We start from the raw sequence: 7120 nt of genomic DNA on the forward strand, positions 1-7120 counted from the left end.
TCGCCGAGGAAAGTAGACCGAGTTTTTTTTTTGGAACACAAGTAGACCGAGTTTCATTAACTTGATTTTGCGTATAGAAATGCGAATAAATCAGGTACATATGGAAACTGCATGCATCACGCTGAGGCGACGGCTTAATGCACACAAAGAATAGCATCAACCCTGTGCTAAACTTTTACAAAAGACTTTTGAGAAAAGTTCACACAATGAAATATCAAATCCGTCGTAGTCTAGGTGGTTAGGATACTCGGCTCTCACCCGAGAGACCCGGGTTCAAGTCCCGGCGACGGAAAAAAAATTTATCTACCTTTTTGCCGATCGAAACTTGGACCGAACCCCTGGTTCATTTCATTTTAGGCAAGCATAAAGCGGACCTCCCACACCGAAAGGGTGTCACGGGCACAAGCGAAGCAGACCGAGTCACACGCCTCCGCTGGCGTCGCGCGTCACGCACGGAGCGGCGCCCGCCGCAGCCAAACTCTCCCCGTGCATGTGCGTGCATGTGTGGTTGCCACGGACACGGCAGATCCGCGCCCCTTTGCCGTAATCGTTGTGGTTCTCAACAGATACATTCATTCATGGCGATCGACCGACGACGGCCGGCCCGGGCGATCTTGGGTCTACGTACATTGACTTCTCGCTTGACGGCATGATTTGGCGTGCATGCGTACGTCGGTGCCTGTGCTCATCTTGACCGCACGTACGTAATTTTGCCAAATGTTTGACTTCAGTCAACATGAAGAAAAAGAACTTATAGGTTTGGTTCCGCAAAGTTCTTCTGATATGACCGTGGGTAATTTAGCTACCGTAGTTTCTATTATTCCGGCCGCTGCTGATAATGTGCCCAACAACGATCATGATGAACTTACTGATGTGCATGTTCAACGGCACATAAGATTTGATGGGAAGTATGAAGAAGGGTTGGAAGGGTCAGTGGTTGTGACTTGTGCGCATGCTGCATGTTGTACGAAGACAAACGTGGTGGAGTCAAATTGCACCACGTTTCAACATGCATCAGAAGGAAATCAAGAAAAAGAATATTATAATTATTTTAGTAAGCCACATCGTGGAGGAGGCCTCAAGGAGTCCATGTTGGATTTCAAGTACTTGCTTGCCGGGATTATTTGTTACTTTAGGATTACTAAAACAAGAAGATTATTTACATTTCTTTTCCTGCCCATCAAGGAAAAGATCAATGCGAGGATTCTATTTATTAGGGAACTATTCAGTTTGAAGGATGTTGGGTGGGGCCCGCCAGGACAAGCACGCAAGTTGTCAACGCATGCACCAAAACTAGTAGTTTGTGTTTTCCTAAATACTAGATCAAGTCGGTTTAGCCTACGTATACGTGTAGGTGTTTTTTTTATATACATACCAAGTGCTTGTTTTCCAAGATAGTCAAGGTATACGGCTATTATATAAAGCCAATTTAGTTCTTTGTAAAAGGCAGGTTATATTTTGATATTTTTATGAAATAGACATGATGTGTTTTTAGGGTAGACACCCGTATCAAGTTTTGGAGGGATCTTTAGAAAACCTCTGTGTTGCGATTTCTCTTCGTGGAAATTGTTTTGCGCGTGAGTACCTTCGTCGAGATTGGTTTTCTCGTGCTGGGCCGCAAGGTTCAAACCCTCTACATCGTGTACATCGCGTGCGTGGATGAGAGGTTACTGCTATTGGTGGTGGAGTGTCGTGAAAGGTCGGGCCGCAACGACGGATCGGATCTCGCATCGAGGTTCGGTCTATATCAGGTGGTATTCAAAGCATCAGGTTGTTCACGGCACTATGGAGAAGATGGCGAGCGCGTCGTTATTCAGTAAGTTAAGCTATGGATTTCAGTTGGAGGAGGAAGGTCGTTGGACTGGTCTTTTTCACACCCGTGTGGTGGTGAGAGAGAGATCATGTGCCATGACCATTGATCACATGAATTTGATCAACGCCGCAAGCATCGAGATGGTGGAGAAGTTGGATCTACCGATTGCACCAAGAGCACAACCGTACTTGTTTCGTTGGGGTCGTGAAGAGCTCACTGTGACGCACCAAACCAAGGTGCCGTTTTTGTTGGGAAATTATTTTTGCGAGGTTTTATGCGACGTGATTCCGACAACTATGATTTCATGTCACTTGTTATTGGGCGAGCCATGGTATAAAAAGCATGATGTTACGTATGATTGCAAAACACATAGATATACTATCAAGAAGGGTAAGAAGTGTAGCCTCGTGCCAATGGGTGAGGAGCGTTTTATTTCTTGGAGGAAAGAACATCTTGAGAAGATAAAAGAGCAGGAAGAAGAAGAGAAGAAGGTCGAAGTTGCTGAAATTTTTGCGGTTGTTATTCAATCAAGTGAGGAAGAGGTCAACTCAAAACCGAAGACGGTTTCGATGCAAGGAGGAGAGGATGATATGACCGTGGGTAATTTAGCTACCGTAGTTTCTATTATTCCGGCCGCTGCTGATAATGTGCCCAACAACGATCATGATGAACTTACTGATGTGCATGTTCAACGGCACATAAGATTTGATGGGAAGTATGAAGAAGGGTTAGAAGGGTCAGTGGTTGTGACTTGTGCGCATGCTGCATGTTGTACGGAGACAAACGTGGTGGAGTCAAATTGCACCACGTTTCAACATGCATCAGAAGGAAATCAAGAAAAAGAATATTATAATTATTTTAGTAAGCCACGTCGTGGAGGGGGCCTCAAGGAGTCCATGTTGGATTTCAAGTACTTGCTTGCCGGGATTATTTGTTACTTCAGGATTACTAAAACAAGAAGATTATTTACATTTCTTTTCCTGCCCATCAAGGAAAAGATCAATGCGAGGATTCTATTTATTAGGGAACTATTCAGTTTGAAGGATGTTGGGTGGGGCCCGCCAGGACAAGCACGCAAGTTGTCAACGCATGCACCAAAACTAGTAGTTTGTGTTTTCCTAAATACTAGATCAAGTCAGTTTAGCCTACGTATACGTCTAGGTGTTTTTTTTATATACGTACCAAGTGCTTGTTTTCCAAGATAGTCAAGGTATACGGCTATTATATTAAGCCAATTTAGTTCTTTGTAAAAGGCAGGTTATATTTTGATATTTTTATGAAATAGACATGATGTGTTTTTAGGGTAGACACTCGTATCAAGTTTTGGAGGGATCTTTAGAAAACCTCTATGTTGCGATTTCTCTTCGTGGAAATTGTTTTGCGCGTGAGTACCTTCATCGAGATTGGTTTTCTCGTGCTGGGCCGCAAGGTTCAAACCCTCTACATCGTGTACATCGCGTGCGCGGATGAGAGGTTACTGCTATTGGTGGTGGAGTGTCGTGAAAGGTCGGGCCGCAACGACGGATCGGATCTCGCATCGAGGTTCGGTCTATATCAGGTGGTATTCAGAGCATCAGGTTGTTCACGGCACTATGGAGAAGATGGCGAGCGCGTCGTTATTCAGTAAGTTAAGCTATGGATTTCAGTTGGAGGAGGAAGGCCGTTAGACTGGTCTTTTTCACACCCGTGTGGTGGTGAGAGAGAGATCATGTGCCATGACCATTGATCACATGAATTTGATCAATGCCGCAAGCATCGAGATGGTGGAGAAGTTGGATCTACCGATTGCACCAAGAGCACAACCGTACTTGTTTCGTTGGGGTCATGAAGAGCTCACTGTGACGCACCAAACCAAGGTGCCGTTTTTGTTGGGAAATTATTTTTGCGAGGTTTTATGCGACGTGATTCCGACAACTATGATTTCATGTCACTTGTTATTGGGCGAGCCATGGTATAAAGAGCATGATGTTACGTATGATTGCAAAACACATAGACATACTATCAAGAAGGGTAAGAAGTGTAGCCTCGTGCCAATGGGTGAGGAGCGTTTTATTTCTTGGAGGAAAGAACATCTTGAGAAGATAAAAGAGCAGGAAGAAGAAGAGAAGAAGGTCGAAGTTGCTGAAATTTTTGCGGTTGTTATTCAATCAAGTGAGGAAGAGGTCAACTCAAAACCGAAGACGGTTTCGATGCAAGGAGGAGAGGATGATATGACCGTGGGTAATTTAGCTACCGTAGTTTCTATTATTCCGGCCGCTGCTGATAATGTGCCCAACAACGATCATGATGAACTTACTGATGTGCATGTTCAACAGCACATAAGATTTGATGGGAAGTATGAAGAAGGGTTAGAAGGGTCAGTGGTTGTGACTTGTGCGCATGCTGCATGTTGTACGGAGACAAACGTGGTGGAGTCAAATTGCACCACGTTTCAACATGCATCAGAAGGAAATCAAGAAAAAGAATATTATAATTATTTTAGTAAGCCACGTCGTGGAGAAGGCCTCAAGGAGTCCATGTTGGATTTCAAGTACTTGCTTGCCGGGATTATTTGTTACTTCAGGATTACTAAAACAAGAAGATTATTTACATTTCTTTTCCTGCCCATCAAGGAAAAGATCAATGTGAGGATTCTATTTATTAGGGAACTATCCAGTTTAAAGGATGTTGGGTGGGGCCCGCCAGGACAAGCACGCAAGTTGTCAACGCATGCACCAAAACTAGTAGTTTGTGTTTTCCTAAATACTAGATCAAGTCGGTTTAGCCTACGTATATGTCTAGGTGTTTTTTTTATATACGTACCAAGTGCTTGTTTTCCAAGATAGTCAAGGTATACGGCTATTATATAAAGCCAATTTAGTTCTTTGTAAATGGCAGGTTATATTTTGATATTTTTATGAAATAGACACGATGTGTTTTTAGGGTAGACACCCGTATCAAGTTTTGGAGGGATCTTTAGAAAACCTTTGTGTTGCGATTTCTCTTCGTGAAAATTGTTTTGCGCGTGAGTACCTTCGTCGAGATTGGTTTTCTCGTGCTGGGCCGCAAGGTTCAAACCCTCTACATCGAGTACATCGCGTGCGCGGGTAAGATGTTACTGCAATTGGTGGTGGAGTGTCGTGAAAGGTCGGGCCGCAATGACGGATCGGATCTCGCATCGAGGTTCGGTCTATATCATCTTCCGTGATAACTAACGTGTAACCTCTTTTGTCATGGTTGCTATCGTGCTCGTGCCATGACAAAGCAGAAAAAAAAACACGATCAATCTCTTGTACAGGAGCCACATGTAGTAACAGTAGCACTGTCGAGAGTTCGGCCGCTCCACCGAAAACAACTTGCCTACGGATCTCTCTCTCCCCTGGGCGTACCTCCTGTTCACAATAAGTGTCAGACCGGCCAGACAGATCGGTCTGTTAGGCCTGATACCCAATCGTCCACGTACCTCAGCAGTGCAAGCGTGCAAAAATACACAGACCAGACGGATCCAGCCGGCCATATCGCTCGCTATCTGCTAATCGGAGGGAGGCGGACAGGGAAACACGGAGGTCATGCAGCGACTCGATCGATCTACTCTTCGGGTTTTTTTGAGTGGAGTGGATCTACTCTTCGGGTGTTTCGGCGTGTGCAGCAGACGGGCTGTCGACCGCAAAGCTTCTATGAGGATCGGTCGAGTGGGCAGCTCGGCCCGGACGGCCCGCCCTGAAAATCCTGCGCCGGGCTGAGCCTGAGCGTGCCATCGGGCCTGGCTCGGGCCCAGAAGTTGAGCCCGATGGTTAGACCGGGCCGGGCTTGGGCTTGCGGAAAACAAAATTTTAGACGTAGTCAGGCTGGGCCGGCCGGGCGATGTCAGGCTTTTTCGGGCTTGGGCCCGATTTAGTAGGCCCGACATTTGGCCGGGCCGGGTTTGAGCCTAGGTTTTCAGCATCAAGCTTTTTTTGGCCCGGCCTTACATAGGCCCAGGTATAGTTGAGTCGCTGCATGACCTTCGCGAGGGCATCTCCAACGAAAACAACTGAAGAAAGGAGCAGGGCATCTGCAACGCGGTGTTGCGTCCGTGGACATAAATACGAGAGAAGGTTATCTAACGGCGTGCCTGAAATGTTCACCCACATTTTAAAAATGAATTCAATGAACGAGATGAATTTGATGCAAACCGAATGACTACACTTGCATGCAACTTCCGCCCAACTGGCCACCTTCAAAGATTTCTAACCGGCACTATAGTTTTTTAGGCAAAAAGAAGCTAGACTTTATTACTCAATAACTAAGGTTAAAAGAATAATATTCTGGTCATGTGGATGACCCAGTCAAGTATGGCGGCTTGATCTAAAGGAAGTGAATGCCAAGCTAAATTGTGAGCTTCAAAATTATTGTTTCTACTTTCAAAACTAAACATACATGAAATAAAAGAATGCTTCCAATCTCTAATCTCGTTGATAACCATTCCATGAGCTGCATATGGCCCATCCTGGATGTCCTTCACCATCGACTTGCAAGCAGATGCGACATGTAAATTTCGAATGCCAAGGCCAGGGCACTATAATTTTAGTAATGGATTGTAACTTGCGATTAATTAGTACTATCGGTCATCATTAGCAGACCCAACAGCCGGGAAAATGAAATAAAGCGGAGAAAGAAGGGCTTGCGTGGGGTTCGATCCTTAGATTTGTTGGGGCGCTAGCCAGTAAGCCATCACTCAGCTCGTGTTAGGTAAGTAGGGCGTGAACAACTTGAAGTAACCGGATTTCCACTAGCTTTTCAGGGTTTCTTTTCTTGTTTTCATCGCTTTTATTCGTTTATTTCTTCGCTTTACTGGTTTCTTTTTTTCATTGATTTCCTTTGGTTCTTTTTTGGTTTTCAATGGGTTTTTTCTTTTCTTTCATTTTTCTCTATACTTTCTTTGGTATTTTTTGTTTCTTTCTCGTTTTTCATCTGTTTTTCTTTTCTTCCTCGGGTTTCAATGTTTTCTAATACATTTTATTATATTTCTAATACATGTTTATCATTTTTCAAATAGAAGTTTAACATTTCTTTAAATACATGTTCTACATTCTTTCCATACATATTTTTCTTAGCATTTCTCAAATTCTTGATTAACATTTTTCAAATAGAAGATTACCATTTTTTGAAAACATAGTCAACATTTTTCCTATACATTTTAGACATTTTCCTAAATGCTTGATTAAAAAAATTAAAATAAAATATTAACATTTTTTATTACATGGTCACTATTTTTATATACACAATTAACATTTTTCAAATGCTTGATTAAAGATTTTCAAATACGTGTTCAATATTCAAATGATT

The 7120-nt window shown here is 43.6% G+C and overlaps 1 non-coding gene across 1 annotated transcript; it reads left to right on the forward strand.

Annotated features, from left to right (window-relative positions):
• Positions 1 to 219: 219 nt before the first annotated feature.
• Positions 220 to 292, forward strand: TRNAE-CUC (transfer RNA glutamic acid (anticodon CUC)). The gene has a single exon. It is a non-coding gene; the product is annotated as a tRNA-Glu (tRNA).
• Positions 293 to 7120: the final 6828 nt, after the last annotated feature.

The sequence above is a fragment of the Triticum aestivum genome, chromosome 6A (assembly GCF_018294505.1).
Source record: "Triticum aestivum cultivar Chinese Spring chromosome 6A, IWGSC CS RefSeq v2.1, whole genome shotgun sequence".
In the NCBI taxonomy this organism is placed as follows: Eukaryota; Viridiplantae; Streptophyta; class Magnoliopsida; order Poales; family Poaceae; genus Triticum; species Triticum aestivum.